The following is a 13,005-nucleotide window of genomic DNA, read 5'->3' as shown; positions in this document are numbered from 1 at the left end:
GGAAACATAATGGTTGGCCAGCTTCTATTATCACTGTGAACACAAAGATATTTCTTTGAGTCTTCTTCCATATGTTGACTAAACACTATAGGAACTCTTCATGTGGGATCATTCTACAAAAGATTAAACTTTTGTGATGACAGGTAGCATTGGCTCAACATCTTCCTAACACTCTACCAAACATTTCTTGGATATTTGTTGATAGCCTAACTCTTTTTCTACCCCTTTTCTTTTATTCCACAGTCGTGGAAAACAAAATAATAAAAATATTCATTCCATTTTTTCAGGTCATGTTCTGTCAAAAATACACACCAAATTCTTTCTGAACATACATTTCTAGGTAGATTCAATATGTATGGGAAGAAATAGAATGTAAATCTTACACAATTTCCTGATTTGGCAGTTTCTCTGCCTAAAACCATCTAGTAACTTCAGTGAATGAAAATATTTCAATAAAATAAGTTATTTGGCATGTGGAAAAACATCATGTATGAAAAATCTATTTTATTAGATTGGTTTTGTTATAATGGATTGGCATACATAATGACTCCATAGACCAAACATTATCTGTTAGTGGATAGACAACTAGGTTCACTACATTTCTTAATTATTGTGAATATAACAACAATGAACATGTGTGGAACCATATAAAGTCATTTGAGTATACCAGGGAGTAGCATACAATGGCCACATGCTAAATATAATTCTAGTTTTGAGGAATGTTAGGACGCCCATTTAGGGGTGGAGCCATGGGCGGAGTGACCTGTGGAAGGAGGTCGGAGGGGGCCAGGAAAGGCACTCTCTTTCTGGTGTGACTCGGACAGGAGAGGATCAGGTTGAATTTCCTGGTGTTCATCTGTCTAGGTTGTAAGTTATTTCTCCCTGAATAAACATCTATTCGGCCTATTTGTTTATCCTGATCCTTATTTACCGCGATATGTTGCCATATCTGAAACTGTTTTTTTCAGGGTTCTATTAATCAAACTCAGGTACTCATGCTTCTAAGGCAAAAATTTTACTGGAATATTGGAGTAGTGGGGCACTGAGAGTAGAGAGGGAGTTAGGAGAAAGGGAAGAGAAGAAGAGGAGAACATGTGGGACCAGGAAGGTTGAGTCAAGGATGAATAGATGAGAGTGGAAAGAAGAGAATCCATAACAGAGGGAGCCATTAAAGGTGTAAAGAGAAAACTGACTCTAGAGAAATGTCCAGAGACATACAAGGATGATCCCAAATAACAATCTGAGCAACAGCAGAAAGGCTACTTTAAATGTCCTTCCCTGATAATGAGATTGACGACTAACTTATATACCATCATAGAGCCCTCATCTAGTAGCTGATGGAAACAGAAGCAAACACCCACAACTAAACACTGAGCTGAAATCCTGGAGTCAAGTTGCAGAGAGAGAGATGAGTGATAAGAAAAGGGCTCAAGACCAGGCTACAGAAACCCACAAAGACAGCTGATCTGAACAAGGGGGAACTCATAGACGCCGCAGACCCCCTGTATGTAGGTCTCAGTTAGAAGGCCTGGACAATTTAAGGAACCTGACAGTGGAACCAGGATTTATCCCTGTTGCACAAAAGGACTTTGGGAGCACATTCCCCATGAAGGGATACACTCTTAGCCTAGAGGCAGGGAGGAGGACATAGACCCCATTCCAAATGACTTGATAATGACTCCTGGAAGACATCACCCTCCCTGTGGGGGAGGTGGAATGGGAGAGGGTTGGGGGACATGGAAGGGAAGGAGGGAGGGAGAGGGAACTGGGATCAATATGTAAAATAAGAAAAAATAATAAATATATATGAAATTTTTTATCGGCTAATTTCTCTGATTTAAAAATGGTTCAGTTTTGTTGTGATTTCTTCAACCATAAGATTTAGAAGCATGATTTTCTTTATTTCCCTTTTGTATTTAAAAGTTAAATAAGATTGTTTTAAATGTGAATCCCAGTTCCTTCATCTGCCCTAACACCCCCACCAAAACCAAGTCCATACCCTCTCTGCTCCCCAAGGAGGGTAAGACCTTCAATGGGGAGTCTTCTAAGTCTGTCATTTGATTTATAAATGTGATTTTCTTAAATGTACATTTATTTGTGGATTCATTGAAAATCCATGAATTTTTACTTTCATTATATTTTTGTAGAAAAACATACATTTATTATTCCTGTAAATTAAAAAACATTGAGAGTTATTTTATGGCCTAATATTATTGATATTTAAAGAACATTCTATATGCACTTAAGAAAAATGTGTTATTCAAGTTGGATACAGAAGTTGACAGCTTCTTTCAGGGAAGGGTCTAGTTTTGACTGGAATTCTATTTATTTTACATTTGGTTTATTTCCTCTGTCCATCATTTAAGGCAGGTTTATGAAGTCCGAACTATTACCATTAATGTGTCAATTTTGTCATGCAGTTCTATACACTTTTGTTTCATGTTGGTACAAGCACATAATAAATTCAACCTTTTATAATTATTTGTTATCCTTTGTCTCTAGAAACATTTTTCCTTATACAATTTTATTTCTTTTTAAAATAAATTTATTTGAATTAGAAAATATCATATTTTACATGTCAATCCCAGTTCCATTTCGCTCTAATCCTCCCATGTTCCCCACTGACCCCCTCATTCACTCCTCAGGGAGGGTGAGGACTTCTGTGAAGGATCCTCAGAATCTGTCAAGTCATTTGGGGTAGAGCCTAGGTCCTCCCCTGTGTGTCTAGGCTAAGGGAATAAACCTCCATGGGGAATGAGCTCCCAAAGTCCATTCATAGAATATGGATAATCATGGTTCCACTGCCAGAGGCCCCATAGATTGTCCAGTCCTCCAGCTGACTCTCACATTCAGGGGGCCTGGTTTGGTGCTATGTTGGTTCCCCAGCTGTGAGGCTGGGTTTCATGAGTTCCCAGTTGCTCAAGTCAGCTGTTTCTGTGGATTTTCCCAGCATGGTCTTGACCCCTTTGTTCATGACCCCTCCCTCTCTGAAAATGGATTCCAGGAGTTGGGTGTAGTGTTTAGCTGTAGGTGTCTGCTGCTTCCATCAGGTACAGAATGAAGGCTCTATGATGGCATTTAAGGTAGTCATCATTTTCGTAAAGTGGAAGGACTTTTAAGGTAATCTCTCCACTATTGCTTAGATTCCCAATAGGGGTCATCCTTGTGGATCTCTTTACAATTCCTTAGTGCCAGATTTCTCTGTAACCCTATAATGGTGCCTCCGTTGATGTGTCTCTTTTCTTGCTTTCCACTATTCATCTCATGACTCATTTTTTCTGATCCCTCATGTTCTCCTCCTCCTCTCCTCACCTCCTCTTTCTCCTATTTCTCTCCCCTTTCCCCACATGTTCCCAATTTGTTCAGGGGCTATGGTTCCTTCCCCTTAATGAGGAACCATGTGTGTCTCTCTTAACAGTCTTCTTTGTTTCCTATCTTCTCTGGAATGCTGTTATGAACATAGTTGAACAGATGTCTTTGTTGCGAAGATATGGATCATTTAGGTATATGCAAAAGAGTTGAGTTGCCAGGTCCTGTGGTAGACTGATTCTCATTTTCTTGAGCAGCTGCCATAAATATCTCCCTGATGGCTAAGTATGTTGAGCACTTTCTTAAGTGCCTTTCATCCACTTTAGATTCCTCTATTGAGAATACTCTATTTAGTTTTATACCCCACATTTGGTGTTTTGGTGACTAGCTTCTTGAGTTCATTGTATATTTTGGAGATTAGCCCTCTATCAGATATGGGTTGGTCAAGATCTTTTCCCATTCTCTGAGTTGATGTTTTGTCTTGTTGACTGTGTCCTTTGCCGTACATCTCAGTTTCAGGATGTCCCATTTATTAATTCATGATATCAGGGTCTGTATTACTGGTGTTATGTTCAAAAAATAGACTCCTATACCAATTCATTAAAGGGTACCTCCCACTATCTCTTATAAGAGGTTTAGTGTGGCTGGATTTATGTTGAGGTATTTGATCCATTTGGACTTAAGTTTTGTGCATGGAATTAGATATTGATCTATCTGCAGTCTTCAACATGTCTTCATCAGGTTATGCCAGCACCATTTGTTGAAGACGCTTTCTTTTTTCCATTGTTTATTTATAGCTGTTTTGTCAAAATTAGTGTGATCATAGGTAGTTATGTGGGTTAATGTCAGGGTCTTCAATTCTATTTCATTCCTCTGAATGTACCAATCTGTTTTTATTACTGTAGCTCTAGAGTGGATCTTGATGTCAGGGATGGTGATGCCTTCAGAAGTTCTTTTTATGTAAAGGGTTTTTTTTTTTTTGATATCCTGGGTCTTTTCTTTTTCCATATAAAGTTTAGTAATATCTTTTCAAGATCTATGAAGAATTGTGCTGGGATTTTGATGGGGATTGAATTGAATCTGTAGATTGCTTTTGGTAAGATTTCCATTTTTACTATGTTGATTCTACGTATCTGAGAGCATGGGAGATCTTTCCATTTTCTGGTATCTTGTTTAAATTCTTTAATGACTCAAAGTTCTTGTAAAACATGTCTTTCATATGCTTGGTTAGATTGCCCACAAGATATATTATGTTGTTTGTAGCTATTGTAAGGGGTGACGTTGTTCTGACTTCTTTCTTAGCTCCTTTATTTTCTATATATAGTAGGGTGGTTCGTTTTTGTTTTTGTTTTTGTTTGTTTGTTTGTGTGTGTGTGTCCTTTTGTTTGTTTGTTTTAAGTTAATCTTGTATCCTGCCACTTTTCTGAAGGTGTTTATCAGCTGTAGGAGTTCCCTGGTAGAGTTCTTCAGGTCACTTATGTAAACTATCATGTCATCTACAAATAGTGAAAGTTTTACTTCTTACTTTACAATTTTATCCCCTTGATCCCATTTTGTTGCCTTATTGCTCTAGCCAGAATTTCAAGTACAATATTGTAGAGATATGGAGAGAGTGAACAGTCTTGTCTTCTTCCTGATTTTAGAGGAATTACATTGGGTTTATGTCCATTTAGTTTGATGTTAGCTGTAGGTTTGCTGTATATTATCTTTATTGTATTTAGGTATGCTCATGTTATCCATGATTGCTCCAAAACCTTTATCATGAATGGGTGTTGAATTTTGTCAAAGGCTTTTTTTTTTTTAGCAGCTAGTGAAATGTTCATGTGGTTTTTCTCCTTCGGTTTGTTTATGTGGTGGATTACATCGATGAATTTTCCCATGTTCAACCATCCCTACATCTCTGGGATGAAGCCTACTTGATCATGGTGAATGATATTTCTGATGTGTTCTTGGATTTGATTTGCCAGTATTTTATTGATTATTTTTACATCAATGTTCATGAGGGATATTGATCTGTACTTTGCTTTCTTAGTTATGTCTTTGTGTTGCTTTGGTACTAAGGTAAATGTAGCTTCATATAAAGAGTTTGAAGAGTTTGGCATTGATCCTTCTGCTTCTATTTTCTATAACAATTTGAGGAGTATATTAGCTCTTCTTTGAATTTCTGATAGAATTCTTCAGTGACCCTGGGGCTTTTTGTTTTTTTTTTTGGTTGGGAGACTTTTGTTGACTTCTTCTATTTTGTTAGGGTTTATATGTCTATTTATATTTCTCATCTATTCTTGATTTAATTTTGGTAAGTGATACCTATCCAGAAAATTGTACAGGTTTTCAAAATATGACTCAAAGAATCTCTGGATTTCCTCAGTGTCTGTTGTTATGTCTCTTGTATCATTTCTGATTTTGCTTATTTGCATCTTCTTTCTCTGCCTTTTGATTAGTTTGGATAAAGGTTTTTCGATCTTGTTGATTTTCTCAAAAAAATCTTTGTTACATTGATCCTTTGTATTGTTTTCTTTGTTTCTACTCTATTAATTTCAGCCCTCAATTTGATTATTTCCTGTCATTCTCTCCTCCTGCGTGAGTTTGCTTCTTTTTGTTCAAGGTCTTTCAGGTGTTCTGTTAATTCTCTAGTGTGGCTATTCTCCAGTTTCTTTATGTGGGCACTTAGTGCTATGAACTTTCCTTTTAGCACTGCTTTTAGAGTGTCCCATATGTTTGGGTATATTGTACCTTCATTTTCATTGAATTCTAAGAAATCTTTGATTTTTTTTCTTTATTTCTTCCTTTACCCAGGAGCAGTATAGTACAGTTGAGCATTGTTCAATTTTCTTCAGTTTGTACTATTTCTGCAATTTGTGTTGTTGCTTAATTCTAATTTTAAGGCATGGTAGTCTGATAAGATACAGGGGGTTTGCTTTATTGCTGAGTATGTGGCCGATTTTGGAGAAGGTTCCATGTGGTGCTGAGAAGAAGGTATATTGTGTTTGGATGTATTGTTCTATAGAATTCCATTAAGCCCAACTGTGTCATAACTTCTGTAACTTCCCTTGTTTCCTTGATAAGTTTATGTCTGGTAGTCCTTTCCAGTGGTGAGAGGGGGGTATTGAAGTCTCCTACTATACGTGTGTGTGGTTTAATATGCTACTTGAGTTTTAGTGATATTTCTTTTATGTCTTTGTATTCTGTGCACATATGTTTAGAATTGAGATTTCATTTTATATATTTTCCTGTGATGAATATGAAATGACTTTCTTCATATCTTTTGATTAATTTTACTTTGAAGTCTAATTTGTTAATTATTAGGATAGCTACACCAGCTTGCTTCTTAGGGCCATTTGATTGGAAAATTTTTTCCCACCCCTTAACTCTGAGATAATATGTCTTTGATGTTGAGTTGTGTTTCTTGAATGCAGCTGAAGGATGGATTCTGTCTTTTTACCCATTCTGTTAGCCTGTATCTTTTTATAGGTGAGTTAAGACCATTGATATTGACAGATATTAATGACCATTGAACGTTGATTTCACTTTAGCCTTCTTCAGGGATGAGCCCTTTAACTGGAAAGGGAATGAGAGAATGATGTAATTATATTGTAATTAAGAAATATAATTGTTCACAAAGGGCCACAGTGTGTGTTGACACGATGTCATTTCTACCCTGAAGAAGACTAAATCTCCTTCTCTCGACAGCCCTTAATTTCTTGTAGATCATTGTATAAGCCCTGTGACATTTCCTTCTTCCCATTATCATCTCTATTGGTGTTCTTGTTCAGGTCTTATTTCAGTATCCAAGTTAAGTTATAATAGATGTAGCTTCTCTGTCTTCTAGGAGAGACAATCTCCCAGAAGTTTTCCTAAGACTTTGATTCTTACAATCCTTCTGCCAACATTTTTAATACATTAATGTATGGCTGGGACAATAAGTAATTAAGAGTAAGTTTAATACTATGACCACTTAGAAACTTAAAAGTAGTAGGCTATGCTCTTAATCCTATGATTTGTTAAGTCATAGTTTCTTAGCCTGTTAATGATGGCAAGTATGTATTTAATCTTGTATGGTAGGACTTAGATCCAATTAGAAGATTACTCCCATGATGCTTGTACCATTATTGCACCAATGACAATGTTGTCCCAGGCCAGTCATAACAGTAGTAACCCAAAGTGTTCATATCTGGGTACAATTATCACCTTTTTTCCTCCCAATAGCTCACATAGTACCTTCCAGTACTATGAAAGCTACCATGTAGAGAAGAAGCTTCCAGATCTGTACCACCTTGATTTCTCCATGTTATATGACTCAAGTATGTGGTTTCTTCAGTAATAGGGTATTACTATCAAATTTTGGAGGGTAACCAAGGGGAGTAGAAATAGCAACTAGTGTTTGGGGTTCTATGGGCTATTCCTGGTAAACAATTCCATATGAAGTAACTCATACTGGGCACTGAACTATTTATTCATTAGTCTTTGGTATATAAAAGTGAGAAATTGTTGCCATGATAAAGAGTAACATTATTTTTAACCCTTTGTGTGTGTGATTGTGTGATATGTCTGGCTTTCTGTCTTCAATTATTATCTGCATGTCATGTGATTTTCATTCTTCTCCTTCAGCCTATTTTTACTTTTCAAACAAAAGTGTATCTATTTTCTATAGTACATAATTGTACCATATTTTACCCTATCTTTTAATATCCATCGTTTTATCAATAAAATTTTTAGTTTTATTTTCATACTGAAAGAGTTTTAATTTAAAAATTGTAATTTTTTCTTATTTTACATACCAATCCCAGTTCCCTCTACCCCTCTCCCTCCCTGAATAAACATTTATTCAGCCTATCTGTTTTCCTGACCTTTATTAATCAATGACAGGAAACAATTGACATTTTCATTCCTGCCTTTAGTAGCAAAGGTAGATTGAACAATAATTTGTGTGTGTTACATAAGATATTAGTATTTATCCATACCCTTTGAAAACATGAATAAGTAATATTGTAACATTTTTCTTGAAGAAATACCTACATTTAACTTTACTAATACATACCCAAAATAATTTTACTTAATCTACTAAAATACATTATTCTCTTAAGTAAAGAGTAAAGGCAATTTATACTTAACTTTTGTCCAATTTATTTTTTCTTCTTGAGAAATACTATATGATGTTCAGTATAAGATTAACTTGAGGATTAAAACCATTATTACTCAATGAACTTATTTTGTGGTGTACAAAATCAGGAAATAGAATACTAGCAACTTAAAAGTCATTGATTTTATTGACATCAGTATTGCCCTATAGGAAAACTATTGGGAAATGTACTTGAGATGTCCTTATAAAAAGCCTCTGCTGTGAATTGCTCTTCATTTTCTTTTTAAACAGGAAACAATTCAGGAAAGGGCTCAAGGAGATTGAAAGAAAAATGTGTGTTGACAGATGGGTGAGCCTTCCAGTGCTCTCCTGCCAGGTAACATGAGTCCACTGTAGTTGCAATCCATTTCTTCCACAGCTGTGAGGTGGCTGGAGGCACATTTCAGTACTTGTTAGTGTAGATACAGTCCATTTGGAAACTGTCACAGGAAATAACAATTTGACATTTAATAATTCATTTGTTGCTAAAGCCAATATTTTGGAATGGTATGTGAAACATCCTATGTTTAATATCAAGAACTTCAGCTGTATTTGGCAAGGTCATAACACCATACTGGATTTTTTTAACAGTACAGAAAAGGATGTCTCTTTATACACATGAAACTCATGAAAATTTTTGTTGTTTTAGCTCTTCATAAAGGATGTATTCATTTTAAAAATTAATAATGTATAAGAATAAACATGAAGGTTTTTATTCCTTTCTAGTAAAATATGTATATAATTTGGTTTTTCAAGACAGGGTTTCTCTATGTAATAGCCTTGACTATCCAGGAACTCACTTTGTAGTCAAGGCTGGCCTCAAACTCAGAGGTCTGCCTGTCTCTGCCTCCTGAGTGCTGACTTTAAGGGCATGAGCCACCACTGCCCACATAGAATAAATATTTTTTAAATAGGTTAATTTTACTGAGAAAGAAGGTAAGAAGTTGGAAAAAATGTTTATCAAATCATTATATACTTGCCTAATATAATTTTCAAAACAAACCTGTGACATTTGCATTACTTCACATTTTACAAAGAAAGTGACATCAGAAAATATTATTTTAGTTGTAAAAGACTAATAAATGATTAAATGCAAATAATAAACAGATTTAAAGGCATGTCTATTCGACTCTAAAACGTGAAAACTTTTTAGTACTTACTGCTAGTTCTTAAACATTTATACTTATAATTCCAGAGTAAATTTGCTGGGAAAAATAGTTAAAGAAGAAAGGGTTTAAAGAAGGAAAGAAAATATTACTTGGAAGACTATATGAGTGATGAACATGTGCCATTATGATATATGCTTTATTTTCATATTTTATGATCATTCAAAAGTACAATAAACCAAAGAAGGACAAGTTCTCTGGACAAACTTCTTGTCTCACAGTAAATTAACCTAGAACTGTTATTAAGTATTATTAGCTTACAGAAGGACTGAGTTACTTTAGAAAAATGCTTAGCTAAACAAAGTTAAAGATACTTCAGTGTTGAATTTTTCACAAGCTTTTAGTATGCTAACACGAACTACAATTTTTCAAACAATACTTTCAAAACAGGAGTCTCTTAACTGTGTATTTTCACAAGAACTGCTTTACCAAATTTGATTCACAGAACACCAGCTTGAGAAATTGTCTTCTGTACTGTTCCAGTGACTGACAATTACCACTAAGAAAAGAAGGAAAATCATGTTTGCTAAGGAAGAGGGGAGGGAAGATTAAGAGCCTGGACATCAAGGATGGATGTGTCTCCAATGATGGAAACAAGGTGACTGGAACACACACTCCAAAAGCTGGCTTTGCAATATTGTCTACTGCTGACTCACACTGAAGAAAAAATGAGAAAAACAACATTTTTGAGGCCTGATCACAATAAATGGTACTTCCCTCTGCTAATAAGTGGTGGCATGTTGCAATTGGGTAATGTTGTGGAATATTAGTTTAAGATTTGTCCCATTCATTTATGCCATAGAATACTTGTTTAATGATACAAAGATAGGTTTCATGTTTTTATGTAGCATTTATTTCACTTGGTGAAGCTGTGTTACTTTACCTGCCAAAAATGTATGAGTGCTGTAATAAAGAGCTGAATGGCCAATACCTAGGGAAGAGGAAGAATTGGGTAGGGCAGGTGAGCAGAGAGAATAAATAGGAGATTTCTAGAGAAAATCAATGATCAAGAAAAGGAGAAGAGGATGCTAGAGGACAACCACACAGCCAGCCATGAAGAAATAAAGATATATAGAATAAAGAAAGAAAAAAGCCCAGAAGCAAAACATAAGAAAAATTGGTTAATGTAAGTTAAAGTATATGGCTAGAAACAAGCCAAGCTATGCCCAGGAATTCTTAAGTAAGAAAGTGTCTCCTATATTTATTTAAGTGCTGGGTATTGGGCTGCCAAAGTGTTTTGAGAGAGAGAGAGAGAGAGAGAGAGAGAGAGAGAGAGAGAGAGAGAGAGAGAGAGAGCACAACAGAGTAATGTGCTTCTTTGTACTATTGGTAGTTCTAAGAGAACTTTTCACAATATTTCAAGAAAAAGACGATCATCCAATTGTGCCAGCACCATTTGTTGAAGATGCTGTCCTTGCCCCATTGTATTCTTTTAGCTGTTTTGTCAAAAATCAGGTGTTCATAGGTGTGTGGGTTAATATCAGGATTTTCAATTCCACCTGTCTATTTTTATGCCAATACCAGAATATGTGTGTATACATACATACATACATACATACATACATACATACATACATACATATATCCTTCTAAAGAGGTTATCAACTGGAGATTACTTTTGGTTTAGGGACTCGAGGCTTGTGTACATTGCCCCTCTCAGCAATGGTGATCCATCTTGCTTATTTCTATGCAGACAGGCCCTAATTTTCTGTCTGTTTGTTGGATTGTTGGGGGTTAAACAGGCACACAACATAGTTGAACTAGAACCCAGATGCAGATAGAGAGGATAAGACCAGGCGGCAGAAACACAGACAGCTTACCTGAACAAGGAGGAGCTAACGGGCCCCCAGACTGATAGCTGGGAATCCAGCATGGGACTGACTCAGGCCCCCCTGAATATGGGTCTCAGCCAGAAGGACTGAGCATTCTAAGGAACCTCAGACAGTGGAACCAGGATGTATCCCTGGTGCACAAAAGGACATTACGAACACATCCCCCATGGAGGGATTACTGCCTTAACCTAGAGACAGGAGAGAAACCCTAGTCCCTACTTCAAATGACCTGGAATATCTACATGACCCCACCTGGATGGCATTCCCCTACATATAGAATTGGGGTGGGGGGATGGGAAGGGAGGGTGGCCATGGGCATGTGAGAGAGCAGAGAGGGTAAAAGTGAGGGAGGGAGGGAGAGGGAACTGGGATAAGAGAATTTAAAAGTTTAATAAATTAAAAGAAAAGAAAAGAAAAGGAAAGGAAAGAAAAGAGAAGAGAAGAGAAGAGAAGAGAAGAAAAGAAAAGAAAAGAAAAGAAAAGAAAAGAAAAGAAAAGAAAAGAAAAGAAAAGAAAAGAAAAGAAAAGAAAAAAGAATAAGATCTCGGCCTGTGCGCCCTACCCATGGATGTGGCTGAGCTGAGCCTCATAGCCAGGAGACTCTGCAGGAACTGTAGCCTGGAGCATCTGAGCGGTGAACTTTTCAAGTCTTCAATTTAAAACAAAAATGGCCTCCAATAAAACTACATTGCAAAAAATTGGAAAGAAAAGGAATGGAAAGAGTAAAAATTTTGAAGAGGCAGAGCCTGAAGAATTCGTTGTAGAAAAAGTACTGGAGGGGCGTGTAGTGAATGGGAAGGTGGAGTATTTCCTCAAGTGGACAGGGTTCACAAACGCTGATAATACTTGGGGACCAGAAGAAAATTTATATTGTCCATAATTAATTGAAGCACTTTTTAATTCTCAAAAAACGGGTAAAGAAAACGGCGGTACAAAAATGAAATCTTTATCTGACAGTGAATCTGATGATAGCAAATCAAAGAAGAGAGATGCTGCTGACAAACCAAGGGGTTTTTCCAGAGGTCTTAATCTTGAACAAATAATTGGTGTCACGGACAGCAGTGGAGAATTAATGTTTCTCATGAAAGGAAAGGACTCAGATGAGGCAGACCTGGTGCTGGCAAAGGAGGCAAATATGAAGTTTCCTCAGATTGTCATTGCCTTTTATGAGGAGAGGCTGACATGGCATTCTTGTCCAGAAGATGAGACACAATATATATCTGAATCTTGGGTTTTGAATTACTAGTGTAGAAAAAATAGCTTTCTAATGAAAATCAAGTTTGATATGCTGGTTTTCAATGTATTGATAGTAGTTGGGATAGTTTTGGCTTTTGTTCTGCATAAAAAGGCACTGATTCCTTTGGGCAAATAAAAACTTTCTGTAGTTGCTTCCTTTCACAATAGAATATTTTATACCATGTTGTATTTCCTCAGCTTTGAAGAACAGCTTTTCTTAAACGCTGGGGAGATCTTAGTCAGTAGTCAACCAGAACTTATTTTTAACTGAGACACGGGCTATTCTCGGTTTTTTCTTTGTATTCATGTCTAGATTATAGGCTGGTAATCTTTTGCTCTATGT

The 13,005-nt window shown here is 36.3% G+C and overlaps 1 pseudogene; it reads left to right on the top strand.

Annotated features, from left to right (window-relative positions):
- The first annotated feature begins 12,093 nt into the window (after nucleotides 1-12,093).
- On the top strand, nucleotides 12,094-12,672 carry LOC127217660 (chromobox protein homolog 3-like; annotated as a pseudogene).
- The last annotated feature ends 333 nt before the right edge of the window (nucleotides 12,673-13,005 follow it).

This window comes from Phodopus roborovskii, unplaced genomic scaffold, assembly GCF_943737965.1.
Source record: "Phodopus roborovskii unplaced genomic scaffold, PHOROB, whole genome shotgun sequence".
Lineage (NCBI taxonomy): Eukaryota > Metazoa > Chordata > Mammalia > Rodentia > Cricetidae > Phodopus > Phodopus roborovskii.
Note: the sequence above shows the minus strand (reverse complement) of the source record. Positions and strands in the feature narration are given on the sequence as shown.